Source organism: Cebus imitator, unplaced genomic scaffold, assembly GCF_001604975.1.
Source record: "Cebus imitator isolate Cc_AM_T3 unplaced genomic scaffold, Cebus_imitator-1.0 Scaffold18, whole genome shotgun sequence".
NCBI classification, from domain to species: domain Eukaryota; kingdom Metazoa; phylum Chordata; class Mammalia; order Primates; family Cebidae; genus Cebus; species Cebus imitator.
The window spans coordinates 12,530,573-12,548,590 of record NW_016107333.1 but is presented as its reverse complement, the minus strand read 5'-3'; the positions used below and the strand labels follow the sequence as shown (position 1 = coordinate 12,548,590).

At 44.0% G+C, this 18,018-nt stretch overlaps 1 protein-coding gene and 1 pseudogene across 2 annotated transcripts in view; one reads left to right on the top strand and one right to left on the bottom strand.

The window, feature by feature from the left end:
• Positions 1–18,018, top strand: part of TMCC3 (transmembrane and coiled-coil domain family 3) — a 311,857-nt gene that overhangs the window by 34,337 nt on the left and 259,502 nt on the right. Inside the window, exon 1 of one of the 2 annotated variants that reach the window (XM_037733765.1) lies at positions 17,527–17,787. The exons of the other annotated variant lie outside the window; for it this stretch is intronic. The gene's annotated coding sequence lies outside the window, so the exon portion shown is untranslated. Of the gene's footprint in view, positions 1–17,526; positions 17,788–18,018 lie in introns of those variants that run through there. 2 annotated transcript variants of the gene reach the window in all.
• LOC108291222 lies at positions 6,422–9,179 on the bottom strand (annotated as a pseudogene).

Genomic DNA, 18,018 nt, shown 5'->3' with positions numbered 1-18,018 from the left:
TCTCGATCTCTTGACCTCGTGATCCACCCGCCTCGGCCTCCCAAAGTGCTGGGATTACAGGCTTGAGCCACCGCGCCCGGCTAATTTTAGTTTTGTAGAGATAGGGTCTTGCTCTGTTGCCCAGGCTGGTCGAGAACTCCTGGCCTCCCAAAGCATTGGGATTACAAGCATGAACTGGATCTGGTCGGTGAGAACTTTTAAATAAATGCTTTCCTTTAAGGTGATGGGGAAGATTTTATTTTTTCTTTTCATTTCTCAACCATGACTGGTTGAGAATTTAGTGACAGCTTATCTCTGGAGGTAGCACTAAGCATTTAATCAAGCTGTTTTAGAAAGAGAGGAGAAAGCAAAACCTCCCTGTAAATGAATTAATATTGATGCACTCTCAGAATTTGTCCTTTGGGTGTGTTAGCAACTCATTCTGTGCAGGTTTTCAAAGTACTGAGTGATGGGACCATAGCCAGAAGCAACAGGCTGGAGCCTTGCTGTGCTTTGAGGCTTATCGCTGTTTTCATCCAGGTCCTCGCAGCAGTGGAAGTTAGAAAAAACCCTTAGGGTACAGCCCCCAGTGAATAAGTAGAGGCTACATGCTGTTCCTCTTGGATGCGTGGTCATCACGGCTATGCTATTCATTAGTAAGAGAGGCTCTGATCCATCCCAAACTAGGGGTATCTGGGCAACCTCAGGGGTTTTCTGGGTACCTGAAGCCTTAGGATAAGCGTGCTGCATCTTCTTGGAGCATCATTTTGCTTAGTTTCATTTTCAGACTTTTTTTTTTAAGACTGAGTCTCACTTTATCGCCCAGGCTAAAATGTGGTGGCGTGATCTCGGCTGACTGCAACCTCCGCCTCCTGGATTTAAGTGATTCTCCTACTTTAGCCTCCTGAGTAGCTGGGATTAGAGGTGTGCACCACCACACCCAGCTCTGTGTGTGTGTGTGTGTGTGTGTATTTTTAGTAGAGATGGGGTTTTGCCATGTTGACCAGACTGGTCTCAAACTCCTGACCTCAGGTGATGTACCTGCCTTGGCCTCCCAAAGTGCTGGGATTACAGGCATGAACCACCATGCCCAACCTAATATAATATCATAAACAACATGGTATGTTTATCAAACTGAAAACATTTACCTTGGTACAACACCGTTAACTGTAGTTATTAACTACATGCTTTATTCACATTTTCCCAGTTTTTCCTCTAATGTCGTTTTTTGTTCCAGGATCCAATCCACATTGTATTTAGTTGTCGTGTATCCTTAGTCTCCTCCAATGTATGATACTTTCATCTTCCCTTGTCTTATATGGCTGCTATAGTTTGGATGTTTGGCCCTTGCTAATCTCATGTTGAAATTCCAGTGTAGGAAGTGGGTACCTCATGGGAGGTGTTTGGGTCTTGAGAGTGGATCCCTGTCAGGTCTGACTGGCAGACTTGACCGAGCGATGGATGGAAAACGTACACTGACACAGTCTTGCCAGTCAGCGTGGCCAAGGGACCTCTGCCAAAGTCAGCAGCAGCCCCCATAAGCCCGTGGCCTTCACATTTATTTAGTATAGATTAAATGACAAAGGTCTCAGGTAAACACCAGTAGAGGGTAATTAACATTGCTGACACCCCCCCCCCCCAAATAGAGAGCAGTTCTGCCCATAAATGTTCTAAGGTCAGTCTTAGTACCACATGAATAAACAAGATATTTAGATAAACTCTTCTACATTTCCTTGTTATTTGCTCTATGCTATTAGCTCAAGATAACAGGATAGGCTGCTTTCAGCCATAACCTTCTTCTGAGGCTTTTGCAAAACCTTCTGGCCTTCCAGGAAGGTTTGCGCTTTCTAAAATTTCTCCCACCATTCTGACCGATCTCCAATAGATCCCCAGTGAATAGCTTGGTACAGTCCTTGTGATAATGAGTGAGTTATCACTCTGTTAGTTCCCATGAGAGCTGGTTGCTAAAAAGAGCCTAGCCCATGTACTCTCTTTCTCTCTCTCTCTCTCTTTTTTTTTTTTTTTTTTTTTTTTGAGATAGGGTCTTGCTCTTTTGCCCGGGTTGAAGTGGACTGGCCTGATCACAGCTCACTGCAGCCTCAACCTCCTGGGCTCAAGAGATCCTCCCACCTCAACCCCCCAAATAGCTGTGACTAAGGTATACATCACCTTGCCCAGCTAATTTTTCTGTTTCGTAGAGATGGGTTTCACCATGTTGCCCAGGCTGTTCTCAAATGCCTGGGCTCAAGGGATTCTCCCCTTTGGCTTCCCAAAGTGTTGAGATTACAAACATGAGCCACTGTACCCGGCCCCTCTCCTCTCTCTTGCTTCTCCTCTCACCATGATCTCTGCACACACAGTTCCCTTTCACCTTCCGCCATGAGTGGAAGCACCCTGAGGCCCTCACCAGAAGCAAATGCTGACACTATGCTTTTTGAATAGCCTGCAGAACCATGAGCCAAACAAACCTCTTTCTTTATAAATTACCCAGCCTCATATGTTGCTTTATAACAACACTAAATGGACTGAGACATATGACCTTGACACTTCTGAAGAGTAGTGTTCAGATATTTTATAGAATGTCCTTCCATTTGGGTTTGTATAGTGTCTTCTCAGGATTAGACTGCGGTTATGGATTTTGGGGACAAATGCAATGCAGGTGACATGCTGTTCTCACTGTGTCCTGTGAGGGAGTACATGATGTCAAGATGGCTTATTACTGGTGATGTTAACCTCACTTAGTTATAGGTCATGTCTGCTATGTTTCACTACTGTAAGGTTACTTATTCCTTTCTATCATTCATTCATTCATTCATTTAGAGACAGAGTCTTGCTCTGTTGTCTAGACTGTAGTGAAGTGACACAATCTTGGCTCACTGCAACCGCCGCCTCCTGGGTTCAAGCAATTCTTCTGCCTCAGCCTCCTGAGTAGCTGGAACTACAGGCACCTGCCACCACGCCTGGCTAATTTTTGTATTTTTAGTAGGGATGGGGGATTTGCTATGTTGGCCAGGCTGGCCTTGAACTCCTGACCTCATGATCCACCCATCTTGGCCTCCTAATGTGCAGGGATTACATGCATGAGCCACTGTGCCTAGCCTCCATCATTTATTAATTAGAGAGGAATCACAAAGTCCAGCTCATACTCAGGGTATGGGGGGATTAAGTTCCATCTCTTGGAGGCACATCAAAGAGTCTGTGGACATATTTTAAAACCACTACAGTAATTAATATTTGTATTAATATTAGTATTCGGGAAGGAGATATTTCAAGGCTGTACAAATAATGTTTCTCCATAAAGTTTCACACACTAATTTTAGCTTCATCAGTTGCTCTTCTTGAAGCAGTTACTACTGTGGTGTTTTAATCATGATTTTCTATTTTCTTTCTTAAAAAAAAGTTTTGTAAGCTGTCGAGATTTGTATTAATGTCCATAATCCTGCTCTCATTGGAAGTACAATAGCTGATCATTTGTGAAAAGATTGAAGGCCATAATGTTTTCTGAGGGCAAACATTTCTGCTCCAGTGAAATAAGGGTGATTTTCTATTTTCCTAACAGCTTCTACATTTATTAATTGGAATTCATTTGTAAAGAAGATCTGTCCCTTTTCTATATTTATTTACTTAGTCACTTACTTATTTCGGTATGGGCTCACAGATATTTGTTTTATTCTTTGGGTTATGATCTAATACTACTGTTCCTTTCTTTTTTTAATTTTTGCTCCAATTTGTTCCAGCTTTGGCTTTTGGGAACTCCTTCAGTTTGGCTTATACGTCCATTTGACGTGCCCCATCTTTCTTCTTTTTTCCTTTCTTACCCTTACCTTTTAAAAAAAGCACCTCCCTTGCTTTCTGGCATTCTAAGATGTCCAGGTTCATCTTGTATTTTCCTTGCTGCAGTTCTTGAGTCAGCCATTTCTTCAAGGAACACTGGTCTCTTTCACTGGAGGATGGTACTTAGAAACTAAGATCCAGATACTAGGTGTGCTTGTTGCTACAGGGAAATCAGAACTTCAAGGCTGCCTGAGTGGACAAAGCTAGGAAATATATGTGACATGTAAACCCGAGCTCTTCTTTTGCTTGCGGCCAAATGTTATCCTAATAGATCAACTGTACGAGTTTATTCTCATTAAAAAACATTTAAAATCATGTTCTTCAAAAAGTTATGAAGTGATGTCACAATATCAGTATGACTCACGGTGTTGTTTTGTATATACACACAGATACAGAAATATAGGAATGTGTGTGTATATACATTATATACACACATTATATGTTATATATTATATATAATATACATACATTATATATATTATATATATAATGTATATACACACTATATATGAGTATATAATAATACTATGGGTATATAATAATACATAATATGTAATATGTATGATATATAACTATATATGGGTACATAATATATGTAATATATAATATATATAATGTATATAAATAATGTATATACACACTATATATGGGTGTACGTGTGTGTGTGTGTGTGTGTGTGTGTATATATATATATATAATGTATATACACACACACTCCTATATTTCTGTATCTGTGTGTGTATATAAAACAATGCTGTGAGTCATACTGATACTGCGGTATCACTTCGTCACTTTTTGAAGAACGTGATTTTAAATGTTTTTTAATCAGAATAAACTTGTAGAGTTGATCTGTTAGGACAGCATTTGGCCACAAGCAAAAGAAGAGTTAGGTAATAGTACTGTAAACAAGCAGGGGTCTCATTCCTCACAGTCATCCTTGGAATAGGTGGAGGCTGGGCTGGGCACAGAGACCAGGACAGTGTTAGAGCTCAGGGCTAAGATACCCTTGGCCTTCCTGGCTCTTTCCCCATGGCTACAGATGGAGCACTAAAGGCAGTGGAAGGGTCAAAAGGCTTCCTTTGTGTGATATGGTTTGGATATTTGTCCCCGTCCAAATCTCATGTTGAAATGTCATCCCCAATGTTAGAGGTGGGGCCTGGTGGGAGGTGTTTGGGTCATGGGGGCAGATCCCTCATGTCTTGGCACTGTCCCTGTGATGGTGAGTGAGTTCTCATGAGATCCGGTTAAGTTTGTGGCACCTCTCCCCCAGCTCTCTTGCTCCTGTACTCGCCATGTGACATGCCTGTTATCATTTTGCCTTCTTACATGAGTGAAAGCTCCCGAGGCCTCCCTGGAAGCTGTGTCAGGATTCTGGTGCCATGCATGTACAGCCTGCAGAACTGTGAGCCAGTTAAACCTCTTCGCTTTATAAATTACCCAATCTCAGGTATTCCTTTATAGTAGTGCAAGAATGGCCTAATACACTTTGAATAAACCTGTCTTTTTTTTTTTTACTTTTTGGATATGGAGTTTTGCTCTTGTTGCCCAGGCTGGGGTGCAATGGCGTGATCTCAGCTCACTGAAACCTCTGCCTCCCAGGTTCAAGCGATTCTCCTGCCTCAGCCTCCCGAGTAGCTGGGATTGCAAGCATGAGCCATCACACCTGGCTAATTTTTTTATTTTTAGTAGGGATGGGTTTCACCACATTAGCCAGGCTGGTCTCGAACTCCTGACCTCAGGTGATCTGCCTGCCTCAGCCTCCCAAAGTGCTAGGATTACAGGCGTGAACCACCTTGCCTGGCCAAACTTACATCTTTCTATTGGGAGAGGAAGCCTTTCCCTGCTGACCTCCTTGTTTAGTGAGACCCGAGTCATACCCGCCTTTGACTCGTCACTGGCCAAAGAGAAGGAGAAAACCAAAGAAAACGTTGAATACCATCATGATTCACTTTCTGAGGCTGAGAGAGGGACCTGTCCTCCGCCTCAGGTTGAGTTCAAAGGGGACAGAAAGGGTGGGTGGCCTAGGATACAGACTTCTTAGGAACTTTTACAGATAGGAGATACTTAGTGCTTACCTTCCAGAAGAAGAAATGGAGACACAGAAAGGTTAAAATGCTGGCCAAAAGTCACAGAGTAAGTAGTGGATCCAGGGTTGGAAGCCAAAGCGTTTGGTTCCAGAGTCTATAGACACACGCTAGCCACAGGCACTTTGGACATAGCACACTCTGGGATCTGGACCTGCAGGAATGCAGGTTCATGTTGAAAAGGTGCCAACCCCTCCGGCTTGTTGTGGGTCCTGGCAGTCCACGTTGCAGGGTCACTTTTTTGACTGAGATGTTTTCTGTTATAATTGTCCCTTAGATAAAGTGAAGAGGCACTCCTGTCCATTATACCTTAATTTGACTTAGTCTTCTGGATCATTTTATATGTTGACATTTGTCCAAGGGGAGCCTGGAAATTGGACTGGAACTTTTATTTTTTCTTTTTTTTTTTTATTCACTTGGGCCATAAAATTTTACTGGTAGGTCAGGGGAAGAGCCAGGGGTGTAAGGGTCCCTTCCTTCCCATCCCCCTACCCAGGAGACACCCTATGAGGAGAGCAGAAGCTCCAGAGCCTGCAGCCTCAGAGGACCTTGGAGGTGGACAGGCGGTTGCAGTGATCTTCCTGGCCCTGGAGCAGGCTGCGGTAGGTGGCAATCTCCTGCTGTAGGAGCCGTGGGTACTCCTGATTCTGCCACTCACTATCAGCTCACACATCGCTCAGCTGGGCTTCATTACCTCAGATCAGTGCCTGGATCTGCGCCAGCTGGACTCCAAAGCACGCCTGTTTTTGCCGGTGTGCCTTCCAAGGCAGCATTCATGCCGAGCTGCTACTGCAGCTCAATCTCAAGACTCTGGAGGGTGCACCACAGGTCAGTGACCTCAGACCTGCTCACCTGGAGCTGCTGTGTGTGGACAGCAACCTTCCAGTTCAGTTCCTCTGTCCTGCTTGTGAACCTGGCTTCAGCATCCTTCCGGTTCTGCTTAACCATGACCTCATGTTGGCTTTGCCTGTCATCCGGGATCTTGGCGAGATTGGTGGCTGGAGCTGAATCCACCTCCACATTGACCTGGCCTCCCACTTGACCCCTCAGGGCACTGATTTCCTCCTCATGGTTCTTCATCAGGTAGGCCAGCTCCTCCTTCAGGCCTTTGATCTGCACTTCCAGATCAGTCCTGGCCAGGGTCACCTCCTCCAACACCCTGTGCAGGCCATTGATGTCAGCCTCCACGCTCATGCGCAGAGCCTGCTGGATCTCAAACTTGGTTCGGAAGTCATCTGTAGCCAGATGGGCATTGCCAATCTGCAGGACAGTCCTGGAGTTCTCAATGGTGGCACCAAGAATCTTGTCCCGCAGGTCCTCAATGGTCTTGTAGTAGTGGCTGTAGTCACAGGAGGGCCTGGGCCCCTGCTTCTGGTACAAGTCGCAGAGCTTCACCTCTAGCTCACTGTTGGCTGCCTTCAGGGTATGCACCTTATCCAGGTAGGAGGCCAGGTGGTCGTTGAGGTTCTGCATGTGAGCTTCTTGTTGCCCACAGGCAGCCCGTCAGACTTAGCCAGGATGCCGCTGTAGCCCCCCAAAGGAGGACAAGGACACAAAGAGGGCAGAGGACATGGACATGCCATGGCTGCCAGAGCCTCTGTGCATGTTAGGGGACTGGAACTTTTCTAGTGAGCAGTAGAGAGTGCAGTCCAGCTCGCAGGCAGCCACAAGTGCTGAAGGAAGGAGCAGCCATTAGGATAGTTAATATGCTTGTCCTGGCCCTGTCACTACAAAGATTTGTGACTCAGGCAGGGTCCTGAATCAGATGGTCTTAAGACAGTGTATCATCTCATCTGACTTCAATGGGCACAGACACACAGTCCCCCTTTTTTCTGTCTCATTTCCCTCATCTGTGAAATAAGGGAACTGGAGGGGTGATACAGATAAACCTTAACATGCTTGTCAGAGCAGAGTGGGGCCCTGAACAAGAGCTGGGAGCCCCCAGTCCTTCTCTCTGCTGTCTGTTCTGTGTCTTCTGTCCACTCCTTCATGAGCTACAAGGAATCTCTGCAAAAGAGGTAGGGTGGGAACTCAAACTGGGAGGAATAGAGACGGAAGACAAGCCAGGAAGATGTGTGCTGGGAAAGATACCAGGTGAACTCAATCTTCTTAGACCCCTCGGAGCGTTCTCTCTGGCTCTGGCTTGCCTCTGTCAGTCGGTGATCTCAGAGTCAGCAGATCTGTTTCTAGCATCTGAATGCCAAAAAGCAGGAAATCCCTGGTCCTGGCTGAGATCAGGGGATGATCTCAGATGTGGAGGACTGGGCAGCAAGCCCTCAGATGGGCTTCCAAGCAAGTCTCATCCCCAGTAGGAGCCCATGATTCCTCTTTTCAGCTATTTGGATCTTTAGCTTTTTAGTTTTGGTTACTGATCTTCTGTCCTAGCCAGGGGGAAGAATTTTTTGTGCAGAGGCTTGCTCCAGGATTCTCTTTCTTCTCTTTTTAACTAGGGACTGCTGACGTCATCTCTTCTGTTTTCTTTTCTTTTGGAATTTATTCCTATTTTACCGAGTCCTTCCCTGGCCTGGTGCTCTCAGGCATCATCTTTCACATTAGCTTGGTGGTTAAGCTTCCCCCTTCCCCCTGTCTCGTTCTCCCAGACACAGGCGCTCTGGGCTTGGCTGGCTGAGTAAACACAGGCCCTCCCTCTTGGGATTCTACCTAATAGCCCTTTTGCCATTTGAGGCCTGGCCTGGTATCAAGTTTCTTCTTTTAAAAGACAGCCTTGGGCTGGGCTGGGCTGGGCACCGCAGCTCCTGCCTGTGAGCACCCCGGGAGATGGAGGCAGGCAGAGGGCTCTGAGTCCAGGAGTTTAAAGCTAGCCTGGGCAACATGATGAAACCTCTTCTCTTCAAAATTACAAAAATTAGCTGGGTGTGGTGGCATGCACCTGTGGTCCCAGCTATGGGTGGTGGGGGCTCTGGAGCAGGAGGATTGCTTGAGCCTGGGAGGTAGAGATTGCAGTGAGCTATGATCACACAAGTGCACTCCAGCCTGAGTAGCAGAGGGAAACCCTGTCTCAAAAAAATAAGTTAAAAAAAATTTAAACAGCCTTTAAAACCCACATTTATTTTGATTTCTAAAGCAATACATGTCTGCTATGTACAATTTGGGAAACAAAAGTAATAAAGAAGACAATAAAGGTCAACCTTAATCCCAGTGCCCAGAGAATTAATGTTTCATGCATTTTAATTCACCTTCTTCTGGAAATATGTGTATACATGTGGGTATGAATATTTAACATAGTTGGAGCCATACCGTACCTAACGGTTTGTAACACATTTCGCTTTTATGTTCTCACTAACCCCTGTTAATATGACCGTAGCCATGTCTTTGAATTTTGTGAAGTTAAATTATGCTCTACTTATTTAATGACCGTATATTCACTTTCTACCTTTTTTTCCATATCATCCCTTGTTCGCTTTTATTCTCCTGTCTGTTTTAGGATGATGATGATGAGGATGATGATGATGATGATGAGTCATGTAGAAATTCTCAGTATTGATACATTTCATGCTTGGAGTGCTCTGTAAGGCTGATGCCGTTAATTATCCTCTTATTAATGGATAAGAAAACAGAGGTTAAGGAAATTGCGCAGGCTACATGCCCTAGTAAGGGACAGAACTGGATTTGAACTTTGACACTAGCTCAGAATCTGGACTCGCCTCCCTTGATGTTTTTTCTTGTGAGTGCTTCTTTTCTGGGTTGAAGATAGCACGATAGCATTTTCCAGATTCTGTGGATAAAGCTGGGTGTTTGTTAGTCTTGGCCTGGCCGCTTCCATCCTCTGGGACCTCTCTGAATCCCCATGGGCCCTTTCAGCTCTCAGGGTCTATGCCTTTGTAGTGGAAAAAAATCAGAACGGAGACAACATGCAAGGACAGACGGAGAATGACAGGAACATCATTGTCTACTGGATTTCAGGGACACTTACACTTGGCCCTAAAAGACATTTCTGTGAGGAAGTTGGTTTTCTCCACTCTCTACTGAGGCAGGAGCTAGGTGGGGCCCAGAAGTCCCCAGTGGGGCTGTGAGGTTTTCTTGGGTAAAGAAGGGTAAATCCCATGACATATTTCCCTTCAGCATGCTGAGGTCACAGGGCTTCTGTGGCTGACCGGCCAGTGTGGTGAGTGAAGGGCATGTGTCCCTCCCTGGCACAGGCACCCGGCCCCCTGCCATGTTGTGGAATCTCTTCCCAGATGATCTTTGAGGTATGTGGCTGGAAGGATGCTCCAGCCAGCTGAAGTGGGTTCTTTAGTCGCAGTTTGTGCTGACGAGCAAGTGAGGCGGGCTGGGCAAGGTGACTGCTCTGCTTTTCCTGACATCAGTGATGGGGTTGTCTTGCTTGGTGGCACAGATATTTTTCCAGAGTTCTGTCCCTCCACCCACTGTCCAGAAAAAGAAAAAGAGAACCAGAAGACGCTTGTCTTACAGAATAGAAAGTTTACCCGGTACAGTTTCCCTTCCCTTTTCAGATAGATGTTACAAAGCAAGAATACCCACAGCAAGGGGTTTTTGAACTTGGCCGGGTTTCAGCTGTCACTCAGGAAGCCACCAGCACTGTACATGACCCTTTGCTTTACTCTGCAGTTGTTGGTGATTTTTGGGTGCAAGGTCTGGCAAGTGTGTTTCTGTGCCAGCTCCCTGTACATGGCTTTCTTTGTTTAGTGTTATTTCCCTGTTCACCAGGCTTCTCTGAGGAGATGCTGACATTTTTTTTTTTGTCCAGTTCTCCTAGAAACAAATAAAAACTGCACCTTTTAAAACTATTTTTTTCCTATGGTTGATTTGGAAAGTACCTTGCTCTAGCCAGGGGATAATACAGCTTTTGTTCTGTTAGTGAAACGTTCTGGGGATTTTATTTCAAACTGTAAGGTCCCTAAGACAATTAATGGGGTTTATAAGGGAACATGGTTATGTTTGGGGAGTGAATTAAATTGAATATAGCAGTAATGAAGTACTAAATGTACGTTAAGAACGTATACATATCAGTCAAGTTTTCAAGTCTTGCAAGGAAACTACAGTCATAGTGATGGTAGTGATGATGGGTTGATAATGAAAAATATAACATCAGCATGTTGAGTATTTACCATGTGCTGTTAATAGATAGTGTGCTAGTTTAAACAACTCTGTGCTATGTATTAATTTTGTTATATAGGAAAAAGAAACTGAAACTCAGCCTAAGTAACATGCTCAAGTCAGCTAGTAAGTAGGAGTGCTGGGTTTTAGACACAGGTTGGATCCACAGTTCCAACCCTTAACCTCCAGGCAAACTGCCTCCAAAATCATATTTTAAGAGATCTGGGGCCGGGCATAGTGGCTCACACCTGTAATTGCAGCACTTTGGGAGGCTGAGGCAGGCGGATCACTTCAGGTCAGGAGTTGGAGACCAACCTGGCCGACATGATGAAACCCTGTCTCTACTAAAAATACAAAAATTAGCTAGGCATGGTGGCGGGAGCCTGTAATCTCAGCTACTTTGGAGGCTGAGGCAGGAGAATTGCTCGAACCTGAGAGGCAGAGGTTGCAGTGAGCCAAGATTGTGCCGTTGCACTGCAGCCTGGGTAACAAGCGAAACTCCGTCTCGAAAAAAAAAAAAAAAAAAGAGATCTGGGTATTTTAGCTTTAATTTTAAAGAGAGAGAGAGAGAGAGAGTCTTGTTGTATTGCCAAGGCTGATCTCAAACTCCTGGGCTCAAACACTTTTCCTGCCTTGGCCTCCAGAGTAGCTGAGACTACAGATGTGCACCACCATGCCTGGCTTTTAGCATTAAATTTTGAGATACCTGAAAAAAGTGCTTTGGATAAATAAAATGGAAGAAAAAGGAAATGCATTCTTTCTCTCCATTATGTTTCTATCTTTGGATTACCTATGACTTATAATGAATATGACTGGAAGATCTGCCCTCTGACCTGAGCCACAGCTTTATTGAGGTATAATTTACATACCTAAAGTCCATCTCTTGTGAATACATTGATTTTTAGTGAATTTGTAGAGTTGTGCAACCATCCCCATAATCCATGCTTAGAACATGTCCATTACTGCACAAAATGGCCTTTACCCATTTGCAGTTAGTCTCTGCTCCCGCCCCCAGCCCCAGGCAACCACTAACCTGCTTTCTGTCTTTGAACATTTGCTTTTGCTAGAAATTTCATATAAATGGGATCATTTAATATGGCTTATGTGACTGGCTTTTTCTCCCTTAGCATAACGTTTTTGACACTTGTCACTGTTGTAAAGTACATTGGTAGTTCCCTTTTATTGCTGAGTATCTCATATATGGATATGCCACATCTTCTTAACTCATTCACCAGAGTTGTTTCTACATTTTGGCTATTATGAATAGTGCTACTATAATCATTTGTATGCAAGTTTTTGTGTTGACAAATGTTTTAATTTCTCTTGGGTAGACACCTAGAATTGAAATCCCTGGGACATATGGTAGATGTATGTTTAACCTTTTGAAAAGCTGTTATAGTGCTTTCCATGGTGGCTGCACCATTTAACCTTCCTACCTGTAGCGTATTATGAGGGTTGTTCCAGTTGCTCCACGTCCCATTCTACACTTGATATTGTCTGTCATGTTGATTATAGCCGTTCTGATGGGTGTGTAGTGGTAGCTCATTGTGGTTTTAATTTGCATTTCTGTAATGACTAATGATATTGAGCATTTTTCCATGTGCTTATTAGCTGTTCACACATTTTCTTTGGTGAAATGTCCATTTGATTTTTGGCCTATTTGTATTTTTATTTATGTATTATTATTATTTTTTGAGATGAAGTCTTGCTCTGTCATCCAGGGTGGTATGCAGTGGTGCAGTCTCAGCCCACTGCAACCTCCACGTCCCAGGTTCAAGTGATTCTCCTGCCTCAGCCTCCTGAGTAGCTGGGATTGCAGTCATGCGCTACCACTCTCGGCTAATTTGTGTATTTTTAGTAGAGATGGAGTTTTGCCATGTTGGTCAGGCTGGTCTTGATCTCCTGACCTCAGGTGATCTGCCTGTCTTGGCCTCTCAAAGTGCTGGGATTACAGGCGTGAGCCACTACCACGCTTGGCCTGGCCTATTTTTAAATTGCGTTCCTTGTCTTATTATTGAGTTGTAAGAGTTATTTATATATTCTGGATATAAGTGCCTTAGCAGGTATGATTTGTAAATATTTTCTTCCATCTGTGGCTTGCATTTTATTTTCCCTTCTTTTCTTTCACTGGCAAGTAAGTAATTAATTAATGTTCTTAATGGTGACTTTTGAAGAGAACAAAAGCCTTTTAATTTTGAAAGTCCAGTTCATCAAGTTTTTCTTTTATAGATTGTGTTTGGTCTTTGCCTTTTAGCACCCAAATATTCCTGTCTCTGGTTTATTCTTAGTTTAGGTGTCCCAATTTTTACTCTTTCATTCTCCCTGGATCCTACATTTATTCCTATTTGAGGACAGAAGGCAAAGCCCAGTCTCCAGGTTCTCTTGCTGATGCTCTGTGGTGGGCACCTTACTGGAATTGTGTGTTCAGGCCTCTGGTAACTTTGCAGGCCTTTGGTAACTTTGGCTACCAAATCTTAAAATAGAAAGTGAAATTAGACTTTCCTCATCAATTTACAATTGAAGTCGGATAAGAAAAATAACTGCTTTGTATGGAAGTGTTTTCTTTTTTTAAAAAAAATTAGTTAAGTGCTTCTCTACTTATTGATAAATATCAATAATTATAAATATCTCTTACATTGCTTTAAAGGTTTTCAGAGTTAATTTACCTTAATCTTCTCATTTAGGTCCCTTTGCAGATAAGAAATAGAAGAGTTCAAGTAGAATAGAAGGGTACTTAACAAAAATAAGTAGTTAATACTGGAGACACAAGTATTATTTGATCATTTGTTCCAGAGTCTACCAAGAATTTTTTTTTTTTTTTTTTTGAGACAGAGTCTCACTCCTTCACCAGGTGCCGGGCTGGAGTGCAGTGGTGCGACCTCGGCTCACTGCAACCTCCACCTCCCAGGTTCAAGCAATTCTCCTGCCTCAGCCTCCCGAGTAGCTGGGACTACAGGCGTGCGGCATCACTCCCAGCTAATTTTTTTGTATTTTTAGTAGAGACGGGGTTTCACCATGTTGGCTAGGATGTTCTCAATCTCTTGACCTCTTGATCCACCCGCCTCGGCCTCCCAAAGTGCTAGGATTACAGGCGTGAGCCACAGCGCCCAGCCTACCAAGAATATTTTTAAGTGTTTACCATTCACCATGCAAAGATGAGTTAGAGGAGAGGGTAGCACTGGGCTCTGTCTGCTAGTCTGATGAAGCTCAGGCATAGTCAGAATCATAGAATTGCAGATTCTTCATGTTGAAAGCGGCCTTGAAACTTCAGAGTGCGTCCTTTCACCCACCAGAGGAATCCTTAGATTGCTCTTGTTGGTTGATAATCCTCTGGCTCCCAGGCACTTTCAAAAAGAAAGCTTCTAACTTTTCAAGCCATAGGATCAATTCTTGGATAATTATAAGTACTGGAAAAATCATTTTGTGTATGGAGCCTATTCTGTGATTCTGACTGTGGCTGAGCTTCAGCCTCCCCTGTCATTTTCACCAGTTGACGACACCAGACAACTAGTGCCATTCTTTACTGGCAGCTCTTCAAATATCGACGAGTACCTAAACCTTCGCTTCTATTGATACCACCTGTTCTATCAACTATTTTGTGTTTAATTTGGAATCCAGACCTGCAGCCATGATAGTCACTGCTTGCTAGATACTGTTCCGATTGTCTGTATCTTTTGTGCCTAAATCAAACCTACACATCAGATAGGGCTGGGCTGCGAGAGTTTTGTGAGCCTGTCGGTTCCTTTGCTGTGGGTGAGGTCTGTCCAGTGGTGTTAGTTACTTAGCAGCTACACTGTACTGCTGACACTTATTGGGCTTGTGATCAGCCAAAACCCAGGTTTTATTTTCTCCTGTGGATTTTGGCCAAGCCAGTTCTCTATTATCTCTTCTTATGTAATTGCTATTTTCAACATAAATGCAGGGATTTACAGTGAATATTATTATTTAATATTAATGATAACACTAATAACTAGCATCTTTTGAGAACTTACTGTGTTTATATTGTTTGGTTTTCCCCAGAATTTGCCTTTTGGGATCACTTTGAATCTTATTTCTTCCCTTTTCTTGGTTTTTCTCTCTACTGAGAGAAATGTTTGCATATTTAGTTCCTACCCATCTGGGTCTCCTGTCTGCCCAGATATATCTTCATTTTGGCTGGTTCATAGTGATGACAGGAGTGTAGGAAGTAGACCTCATGAAAGGAACTAAAGCTACCCAGATTTCTGCATGTATATCCATGTATTCCTCCAGTGATCTGGTTTGGCTGTGTCCCCACCCAAATATCGTCTTGAATTGTAGTTCCCATAATCCCCATGTGTTGGCCCTTTGAAGTAGTTACGGTTGGGTGAATATCATAGTGGCCTGATGACGGGGGAAGATGCTTTCTCGAATGCCTAATTTTATGTAAGCTTCTGGTGCTAGCAAAAGGAGCTTTACATTACAAGTAGATATTGAAGATTCTGGAAGAAATGTCCAGTTGTAGAACTAAGATAATGCTCTACAGATTGCAGTCTTTAGAGATAGTCTTTTGAGGACCCTGTTGCACTCCAGCTTCCTCTCTGCTTGGGACCCCTTTAATGGATTTTTTTAATGGTGGCAATGGATTTCTCTTATCACTTTGGACATATTCCAATTAGATTGTAATGTACCAGCATTCTTCTCCTTGACTTAAAAGAAATAGGAGGAGAATTAAATTCCTTTTGTTGATAGAATTGCTCTTCCAGTGTCATCTTCTTCTTTTTCTTATGCTCCTGATCTTCTGAAATCATGCTTCCCTGTGAGCCATTCCTGATTTTTTTGGTGTGTTCCCTGGGTGTGGGATACAGATGGAACCAAGGGATAGTTTCTTTTTGACTTGATCCAAGATGTACCTCTTCATGAAAATGTGTGTTGATCAGGAACTGTGGGTATGTACGTGTAGGGTCAACATTCTTTCCCATCTGCTGTTAAGTAAGTGCTGACGTTGCCAGGCCTGGTGAATGAGTCCACAGTCATTTTAAGGTGGAAAGAATTGGTTAATTTAGACTGTTTCAGCATTTCCAAAACCTAGATTCTAGTAGATGTTCCTTGAAAAAGGGGGTTAGCAGTGGTGAGCCCATATAGGTGTGCAGCAACCTCAATTCTTACCTGTTCAGAAGAGAAAATTTGACTGAGGGGCATAAGACAGAGTAAGACGAGGCATGTTTTAGAGCAGGAGTGAAGGTTTATTCAAAAGCTTTAGAGTGGGAACGAAGGGAAGTAAACTTGGAAGAGGGCCAAGAGGGTTGCTGTGAGATTAAGTGCATAGTCTGACCTTCGACTTGGGGTTTTATATGTTGTCATATTTCCAGGGTCTTGTGTCCTTTCTCACCTGATGCTTCCCTTATGTGGGTTGTCCACATCTGCAGTGGCTGCCAGCACTTAGGAGTGATGCATGCACAGTATGTTTACTGGAGTTGAATGTATGCTCACTCGAGGCGTTCTTCCCTTACCAGTTGAATGTTCCTGGAAGGTCATATACCAGTTAAACTTCGCCATTTGCCTCTTTTTTGCTGGAGCCCACTGGCCCAACTCCTGAGATCTTATCAGGAAGCTGCTGATTCCCAGTTTCAGGTGTTTCTGTCTACTGGGAGACTGCCTTTCCCTGGCACTGGCTGTGGCCAATTATTATTTCTTTTTTTTTTTTTTAATTCAGAGTCTTGCTCTATCACCGAGGCTGGAGTGCAGTGGTGCAATCTCAGCTCACTGTAACCTCCGCCGCCTGAGTTCAAGCAATTCTCTTGCCATAGCCTCCCAAGTAGCTGGGATTACAAGTGCCCACAACCACACCCTGCTAAATTTTGTATTTTTAGTAGAGATGGGGTTTCACTGTGTTAGCCAAGCTGGTCTCGAACTCCAAACCTCAGGTGATCCACCCACCTCGGCCTCCCAAAGTGCTGGGATTACAGGCATGAGCCACCGTGCCCTGCCCAATTATTATTTTAGAGAAACAGTTAACAACTGCCTGGCCCTGATGGTTGCCTCACACTCCTGGTGTGGGGTAGGAAGAGCCCTCTTCTGCCCTGCTCGCCTCTGACTAGCTGCCTACTATCACAAGGGCGTCTGTGGTTAAGTACGTTTTCTTTTTTTTTTGAGACGGAGTTTCACTCATGTTGCCCAGGCTGGAGTGCAATGGTACGATCTCGGCTCACCGCAACCTCCGCCTCCTGGGTTCAGGCAATTCTCCTGCCTCAGCCTCCTGAGTAGCTGGGATTACAGGCACGCACCACCATGCCCAGCTAATTTTTTGTATTTTTAGTAGAGACGAGGTTTCACCATGTTGACCAGGATGGTCTCGATCTCTTGACCTCGTGATCCACCCGCCTCGGCCTCCCAAAGTGCTGGGATTACAGACTTGAGCCACCGCGCCCGGCCAAGTACGTTTTCAAACAATGGGTTAAGCACAACTAAACAGGTTTCATTCCTGGAAGGGGCCGAGGCGTTTAATATGCTAATGGTATTGTGGCTTTGCAAGAGGGGAGTGTAATATGGGTTCCCCAACCTTTCTTGACCACAACACCTCTGTGTGGCTGAGCATCTTGGGACCAGCAGCCTGCAGGACACTGTTTGGAAATTGCTGGACTGAAGGACAGTGATCTGAGGGACAGGAAAGTACCCGCAGTGGGAGAGTGCAAAGAGAGCAGTTTTAGAAATACTTCTGCTTTTGTTTCTCAGTGCTTATTTTTAACCTAAGGAGTAGTCATTTGAAGCCCTCATAAGCTCATGGGCTCTTTTCAGATAAAAGTACCCCAGACCTTGCAGGACTAGGAACATCATCTGGCCTGAAAAGAAGGTAAAATTGCTGTCTGATTTTCTTTTTAAAGAAAGCTGTTAGTGAGGCTGGCGATTCACTTCTTTCTGGTATACATTTAGGGCCTGTTAAATATGTATTCTGCCTCAAGGGGAAGTCATATTCTAAAAAGTAAATAATTCATAGGCAATTCTTGTACATTGAGAATCCATTAATGACTTTTAGAAGGCAGATTTTGTCAAGGGGACAGATTATATGTGCAGCTTGCTTCTA